Consider the following 8,224-nt stretch of genomic DNA (forward strand, 5'->3'; position numbering starts at 1 on the left):
CACAAGATACCGCGAATAGAAAATGGATTTTTTTAGAAAATAGACTTTCCATGTGAACGGTCCCTTAGTCTGGGTTCCCATACCTACATCGATCTAACAGGTTCGATCCGTCTCCAGGGGGGGTTTCTAGCTCAATTGCTTTCAGTTTAAACGGGTTAAATGTCTGTAGTCTACTGGTACGCTAGCTTCAGTAGTCGTACCAGACATCTAAGCTGCTTATGCAGATTGCAATTACCCTCGAAGATAGATCGGTCCATAGTCAATACGATAGGGTCTGGGAAAGGTCCCACGGATATTGTACCAGCATACTTGAATAACATGACGCTGATGTTACTTATATGGAGCTTAAAGGCTTCTAGTCGATGCATCATCATTGTGTGATGAGGAAATGCCAGTGTTAAATAATGACGTTCTGGATCAAAAAATAAATTACTTCCTGGTATATTAAGCTTACTACTGAACAACGCACGCTTCAAAAAACAGATCACAGCGCCGCCCCACGGCTGTTTCCAATATACATGGGCCCGCCTTACTTACTAACCTATTATTATTAGTTCAGGAGGGGCCTGACCACCACTCTTCGATTTCTGAAAACCCAATGGCCCCTCTTGAAATCAGAATTGTGCCTAGATTAATCATATTTCTAAACTGTACCAAATGGCACCGCCCCCCCTCTAAAATACTAAAATTTTCCAGGCCCTTCAGCAGGCCCCAAACCCCAGACCAAGGGAGGGGGGGGAGAGGAGGGCTTCACATCGGCGGACCCCCCATCAAATTATTCTGGATCTGCCCCTGTATAAGTTTAACATACATGTAGGTGTTCAATATGATGACAAGCACGTATAAATGGGACACTGGGCGAGCCACTGGAGACTATTCCTATCTGTATGATCTGGTGACCAGTTCATCCAGGTCATTTACAGAGTGAAAGGTCTCATGTGGAGAAATCAACGTCGGTCAGTTATATTCTTCATAATAATAAACAACTACACACACTGGACAATAGAAGTGTCACCCCTACTGAACCAATACTTTGAAGGAGATGAATGACTGTGGAATGATATGCTCCTGGTATCATTTTATAAACATCAAATTTGACAAAAAGACCAACAATAAAACTCCATGGTACAGCGGTTTTATACACATTAGTCACATTATAAGTAGACCAGGCATTATAACTTTGATTACTGTGATACTTCTATTGTCCAGTGTGTGTATCAAAAGAATAGGGCCACTGTACAACAGCTCTGCTGAGGTGAAATGAGCTGTGCCGTTCTATTTCTATTGGAAATCCGCCTGCTTGCACGCAATACCCCACAGGTCTGTTTGAGATGCCAGCAATTACAGATGAGGAGAACCGCTGCCTTCATTTGTTAAACACAAATTGGATCAGGGACAATATTCACGTTGGTATTAATCCATAAACTTTACGTAATCGCTTCCGAAGGAGAGACATTATTCCCCAAGTAAAGTCTGATGACCGAATTGTTCCATAACCAATTAGTTGCGTCATAAGGATGTGGATTGAGAGGTAATTTGGCAATCAAATATGTTTAAGGAGTACATTTTCTCCCAGTGGAGGTGATTGTCGAGCAGTTTGGTTTGTGCAATAAATTACTGTAATTTTGAATAAAAAAGGACGCGGAGATAGACGTTAAAGAGTGATTAGTCGTTTTTTTTTTACTAAACGAAAAACATGCCTTTGCTGTAAGTTGCATACATCTACAAATTTGTATTTAAGAAAATTGTATCTACAAAATTAAACATCCTTTGTATGTAACAAGAGACCGCGATCTGCGACGGAGATGCATTGAAAACCATTGAACCTAACACCATGGGTATTTATTTGAAAAAGCAGAATATACAGAATACAGAACTGTGCGCCAAACGCTCCACCAGAATGTGAGAATGTTCCATTTCATATACCAGAAGAAGAAGTGGTTTTCAAAAACTAAGTACATGTATATGTATACGCACACTTAGGGAGGTTAAACCGCTTGACGCAGCTGCATTAAAAGCATAGGTCCTTTAAATTAAAAAATAATCGTTTACTGGTTTACATTTGTTAACACATGCTATATTGAATTATTTCTATTAATTTACATCATGTACTCTTCTATTTTTATAAATCGTAATACTACCTTACGTATATATTACTAAAAGACTATACATATATAATGCATGTTTGTGAATAAAACTACCTAGCAATCTGCTCGTAATGCATTCTGGTGCAAAACTATTTAAAAAATGCTTGCAAATGCCATAAAATGTGCAGTGTCCCCTTTTTCTTGAAAGGATAACAATACATTGTAAACAACACATAGAACTATAACAAATTCGATTTTACCACTGAAACGGTAGTTATCGCAATTATTCTGGAAATTGCACTTGCTACACAGGGACCTTCATGGCAAAAAAAAAAAAAAAAAAAAAAAAAAATTGGATTGGATTCATAAATCCTTTGCTGCAATTTGCCCCAGGAAATCCATTTTATGGCACTTAGCCATCTTAATTGTTATCCTTTCAATATATTTAATTAATACTAAATTATTGATATTTGAATAAGAATTCAAATGTTAAGAAATCAATTTTGCAACATTTAAAGTGCGTGTACTTTAGTCGTCCTTTTTCAAGCAGTTCCAAGTTTTTTTTTAAATATTTTGGGGAAAAGCTTTGACTTCAGTTTCACTGTTTGCATTGGTCCATGTGTCGCAATTTTCGTTGTCAAAACAAATCCATCAACTTGTTAATTATACAAAGACAGTGCATATCTTTTGGAGTTTCTTTTATCTTGGTTAAAGTTTACGGTTTGTTTGCAGAAAATTGTGTAAACGCAATGCTACTGCTGTTATATACCTTGATTTAGTTGATTGTGTTGGACAGTGAGGCCACAGCGACGTCGACGACGCGGTCATTTCTATGTCGTCGGAGTTAATAGGCACAGTTACTCAACGCATTACACATTGTGTCTAAAGCTGATTTAAAATATGCATAACTACTGACATGTGCCTTGCGTCCATTGATGAAGCTCTTATCCCAATCTTATGAAGTGAAAAGCCCATGTAAACCGAACGGAACGTTAACATCAGTAGGCACCTCTGCCCGGGCCAACTCCACCATAGTTTTGGCGTCCAATATCAGCAGGAAGTCCGGCTTTCCTTGACCAACGTCCGTTACTGCCGTGAGCACCACACCGCTGTCCTCATCGTTCCCGGCGGACGCTAGAGGGACAAAGACAGGCTCACTGGGGTACTGGGTGTGTGTGCCGCGCCATGCCACTTCCGTGCCGCTCTCCATATCCACTTTAACTACGGCGTTTCGATAGCTGTGCTTCCCTGCGAACGAGCCCCAGCAATAGACGTACTGGTACTTCTTACCGTTGTAGCTGGCGTAGTTAATTCGGGGAAGTTCCAGACCAGGTTTGCCTATCACGATGAACGTGCAATGGATGCTCCCGTCTGTCATGTCATACCGAGCTTCCATTCGGTTTCTGAAACGCTCCACGGTGATGAGATTCTCTTTCCTCGAGATCGCGTCGGATGTCGGTTTCAAAGGCAGCACGAAGCGACGGACCTCCGGTAAAGTGTGTTCGGGGAACACTTCGTCCGAAAACAACCTGCTTTCAGGATCTAAATTCTTCAGATAGAAGGCGTCAATGATGCTTGGGTCACTGTACCCGCACAGGTCTATTATCAAGTGGTCCTCCTCTTCATAAGCGTTGATATGATGGAAGACGAAGAAGGGGTCCGCAGTGAACAGTTGTGCTACCTCCTCATTGGTCTTTCGATTGACCAATCGGAACCGTGCTTTGATTGTTGGGTACCATTCCATAGCTTCTTGAACGCTCTTTCTGGTCACCTTCATTGTCATCAGTTTCAGCACGTTCATGCCCAAAGGCTGCTCGACGAGCGCGTGGTAGTTTTCCGACATTGCAAAGCTGTGGAAATATGTTGGGAACGCTTTGAACTGGCCGAAAATCTTGGCAAGAATTTCTGGTTGGGGTTTATCTTCAGCTGGTTTGGGACCTTCGTTGTTGGTTATCACGTCTAAACGTGGTGGAATCTTGGACAAGTAGTAGGACGGCCTCCCGCCATACAACGTACCAAAGTTGTAGAAATTTCCCTCGGCGTCTATGTGCGGGTGTGCAGGAGTGGCCACACTGATAAGTCGCGACATGTCGATCCTCTTCTCCGTTGTTGTCAAAGTCTTTGGGTCCAACTTGGTCCAGTACTTAGTTTCAGTAATGGCGAGCAAGGCGTCCTCGCAGGGAAGAAGGTTGACAGATGGATTATCAGTTATTCTGTCGTCGGAGAAGTAGGAAAAATACCTGGAGAATATGTTCTTACACGGATCCGGGAGCGAACAGTACCGAATCCGGAGTGGAGGATACAGTTTGTTGACATGGCTTTGGTATAGGCCTCACTCTCAATATATCTGAAAGACAAATAATATAATGTGTTAACAAGTTTTGGTTTAGGCTTCACTCTCAACATATCTGAAAGACAAATAATGCTGTTTGTTGACATGGTTTTGGTATAGACTTCACTCTCAACATATCTGAAAGACAAACGATACAGTTTGTTGACATGGTTTTGTATAGGCTTTACTCGAAATGCATCTGAAAGATAAGCAACGCATAAAGATATGTGAACAGCAACGCCTTAGTATAAGTTACACTCTCAATACAAACGAAAATCAAAGTTGTTGCCTGTTTCCACATGTCCTTCACCTTGCTCGCACACATCACAACTGGTCAATCAGTCGAGTGAACGAGAACCACGGCTTCAATATAATATATCAATAAATAAATATACTTGAAGAAATAAATAAGGACCGATTAATTTCCAAGAAACAGAAAACAAGATGCAGTCCACTCTCTATGTACATTGCCTTTCTTTAGCCATCGTGCCATTCAATCTTTAAGGTAACAGAGAGAATAATATATATTTTGGATGGTTGTGATCAAGTTTCATAAAGTTTAAAAGAAAAAAAAAACTTTGAGTTGAGCCTTAATCCCTAGTATTTAAAAAACACAGTTTATGTTCTAATCTGTTTCTCTAAATCCAGTGTAAATAATTTCCTTGGTTATACTAATTTTTGTTACAGTGCATGACTAAACTGCACCATAACCGTCTACATCTTCAGACAAACAAAATTTCAAACATAAGTAAACATTAGAAACATTTTATCATTACTTACTTGCTGTGAAATTGTACGGTGCCCTGTTCTATGGTGAAGCTATAGACCATTGCCAGACCATCAAAGAAATGGCGCATCCTGTAATTCCCCACTTCAAACTTGGCTGGAGCAACACGATGTAGAGAGCCGCTGAGATCCGCAGGGACTGTGCCTGAAACGAAGCAATGTCAGTTTTCAAAACAACCAAGGTACCAAGGTAGATTTACGTCGAGATCAGTGCTCTTATTTCGTTTATAATAATCAGTTTAATATGTGTGTGAGTGTGTGTGTGTGTGTGTGTGTGTGCGAGAGAGAGAGAGAGAGAGAGAGTGAGAGAGAAAGAGAGAGAGAGGGGCTCGTATTTTTACCCTTAATAACGGTCTTCACTGGCGGTGTTGCCTCGCAATTCATCTTAATAAGGGGGTCATCCTTGCTGGCCATATTGGTCAGTTTTAGTCTACGTCACGACCAGACGTCAAAGCAATGAGGATGTCTTCTTTCAGGATCTGAATAAGATTTCGAATGTTACAATCAAAAAGCGTTACAACTATCAAAATTAATGACATAGTTGATAATACATGTAGTACAATATATTTAATTGTACATCATAATGAGGGACTACTATTCCTGTACATTGCGTTTTTGAGACAAAAGCTTGTTATTTATTTATTTAGGGGAGACCGGGGGTAGTCGGACCCCAGGGTAAGTTGCCCCCCCCCCCCCCGTCAATTTATGAAAAAGTAACTACGAGGTGAAAAAAATGGCCACATGTTCTTTTAAAGTGACCGTAGCCTACAATGCTAAGGAAGTGTCGGACGTTTAAAAGTTTTGCTTCAGCGGTGAGTCAAAATAAACGATTCTTGCACCTATAAGTAATTTTGTTTAAGAGATTTAAAAATCTATTTTCATAGGCTTTTGATCGAAGATAATATATGTATAGGGCATCAAACTGAAGCTCATTGTTTGAAGTTTCACAGAGATGGATCATCGTTGCTCATTCTAGCACCATAAATGGCTGCCATCCTTTAAAATAAAAAGTGTGCATCCGGGGCTAGTTGGCCCCCTTGACTCGGACAAGTTGGACCTTCATATTACCCACAAACCTTTGCGCGAAACAGAGCTAGAGACCATTGTTGAAACAAACTCAATGGTTTAAAACTGAATTTGTAACTTTCTTTTAAAGCGAAAATGTATTATTCGTTTTCATTCATTAAAAACCTGCTTTATACCATTATTAATTTATTTTTTATTAAAACAAAACAAATTTATTGATAGATATTTTGGTTCTTGCAACACATAGCCCCCCCCTACAACGTGACGTTCAGAAACCTCAATAAATCTGCCTCATTTGAACTATTTATTCATCAAAGACTCTCAAAAATCAATTTAATAAATTTGAAAAAAATTGTATAAAAAAAGTATTTTCAAGGCGTTTACACGGGTTATTTACTTCATTTTGCAATTTGGCCCCCTGACGTCAACTGCATTTTTTTTTTTTTGTCAAATTGTGAGCCATCTGGCAATATGTATTTGAAAAATAATGACGTTACATACGTAGCTTGGTTCACTAACTCTAACTCATTCCTAGTTGGCTCTACAAGGCCAAAAGTGTCTGACTGGGCCAACTAGCCCCGGTCTCCCCTATTTATTTATTTATTTACTTATTTATGTATTTATTTGGAGTACTATGATAATGTTACTCCAACTGTCAATTGTACATTGTAATGGAACGTTAATTCGTTTTTAGACAAAAAAAAAACTTGTTAATCCATTTTTATTTATCTTTTTATTTACATTTGCAGTATTGTTCTACTTTCAGACATACAGGTATGTGACCTACATTGCACTTACGCAAAATCATCAAAACTCCCCCCCCCCCCGTACCCCTATAGCATTCACGTAGAAAAGGGCTTATACATTATTATCCCAGGCTCACAATTGGGCTGCGTTAACGCTTTTTTTAGTCCAAATTAAATCTGGTGCAGAGAATTGGTGTATTCACGTTCCTCCCCATATGCCGTCCTGGGCCAATGCCTGACACGACGGAACAGAACTGCGTAGTTACCAACTGTGACAAGGCGTGACAGGAATAGTAGTCCTTCAGGAACCGTAGTCTGTTCCCCATTATACTTTGTACAGGTGACATTCGACTAACTTAACCTGTAGTAATCATATGGGAGCCCGGACTTCCAATCATTGGACTATACCATTTCTGTCACACCGACTATGTAGAGTAATCCTAATCTGTAAGATGACCGCACGCGACCCCGGGATTTCATTCCAAGGACTGCCATTCCTGTCACACCAGTTGTGTGGAGGGGGGGGGGGGATGCGGGGCACAGTCAGCGTTTATTTGTATAATCTGTTGCGGTGAACGCTAGTTCTAGATCTCAAAGAATTTGAACAGTGCTACGCATTCATTTCACATGACCATATAACAAGGTGCACCTAAGCGAGGCTTATTGGTAATAAAAATAAATAAGGACACAACCTTGCCCTTTGAAATTGCCTTTTATATAATAAATTAAAATACAATACCTGTTTACAGTATTCTTAGCTGCCTTTATAAGAATATTAAATGTGGAAACAGCTGTGGACTGACGGCATATCAACAGCGAGGGCAGCGCACATTGATGTTCTGAAGTTCTCGTTAGCGAGGACGGCGGAAAGCGTCTCTCTAGACAAGAGGTGGGTAAACGCTTCTCTGTTACACAAGGGTCGACGCCTTTTTTGATGCGAGGCCAGCGATATAGCACTACCTGCAACCTGGAGAGAGGTCATGTCAGGACACAAGATGGAGAACATATTAGGCCAGTAAACGAGCATATTTTCCTCTATGTGCCATCTCAGGCGCGCATTGTTCTGTATTGTTTTCATAACCTTTGCGTATTAGGGGAAATAAGAGACAGAGAAAGTTATGTAGTAACCAAACAACATGTGTGAAGCAGTGATGTCAGAAAAATATCCACATTTCTTTTGTGGAAAATCCCAGGCTTAAAGTGAGGGTCCCTTTTTTTTTGTGTGTGTGGGGGGGGGGGGGGGGGAG

At 40.4% G+C, this 8,224-nt stretch overlaps 1 pseudogene across 1 annotated transcript; it reads right to left on the bottom strand.

Annotated features, from left to right (window-relative positions):
* Nucleotides 1-2,882: 2,882 nt before the first annotated feature.
* Nucleotides 2,883-7,888, bottom strand: LOC106181210 (carotenoid-cleaving dioxygenase, mitochondrial-like; annotated as a pseudogene). Its single transcript, XR_015331189.1, has 4 exons — nt 7,717-7,888; nt 5,547-5,684; nt 5,200-5,350; nt 2,883-4,434 (listed from the first exon to the last, which is right to left on the bottom strand). The product of XR_015331189.1 is annotated as a carotenoid-cleaving dioxygenase, mitochondrial-like (transcript).
* Between the last annotated feature and the right edge of the window lie 336 nt (nt 7,889-8,224).

Source organism: Lingula anatina, chromosome 9 (genome assembly GCF_051362555.1).
Source record: "Lingula anatina isolate TDL-2025a chromosome 9, LinAna3.0, whole genome shotgun sequence".
NCBI lineage: Eukaryota > Metazoa > Brachiopoda > Lingulata > Lingulida > Lingulidae > Lingula > Lingula anatina.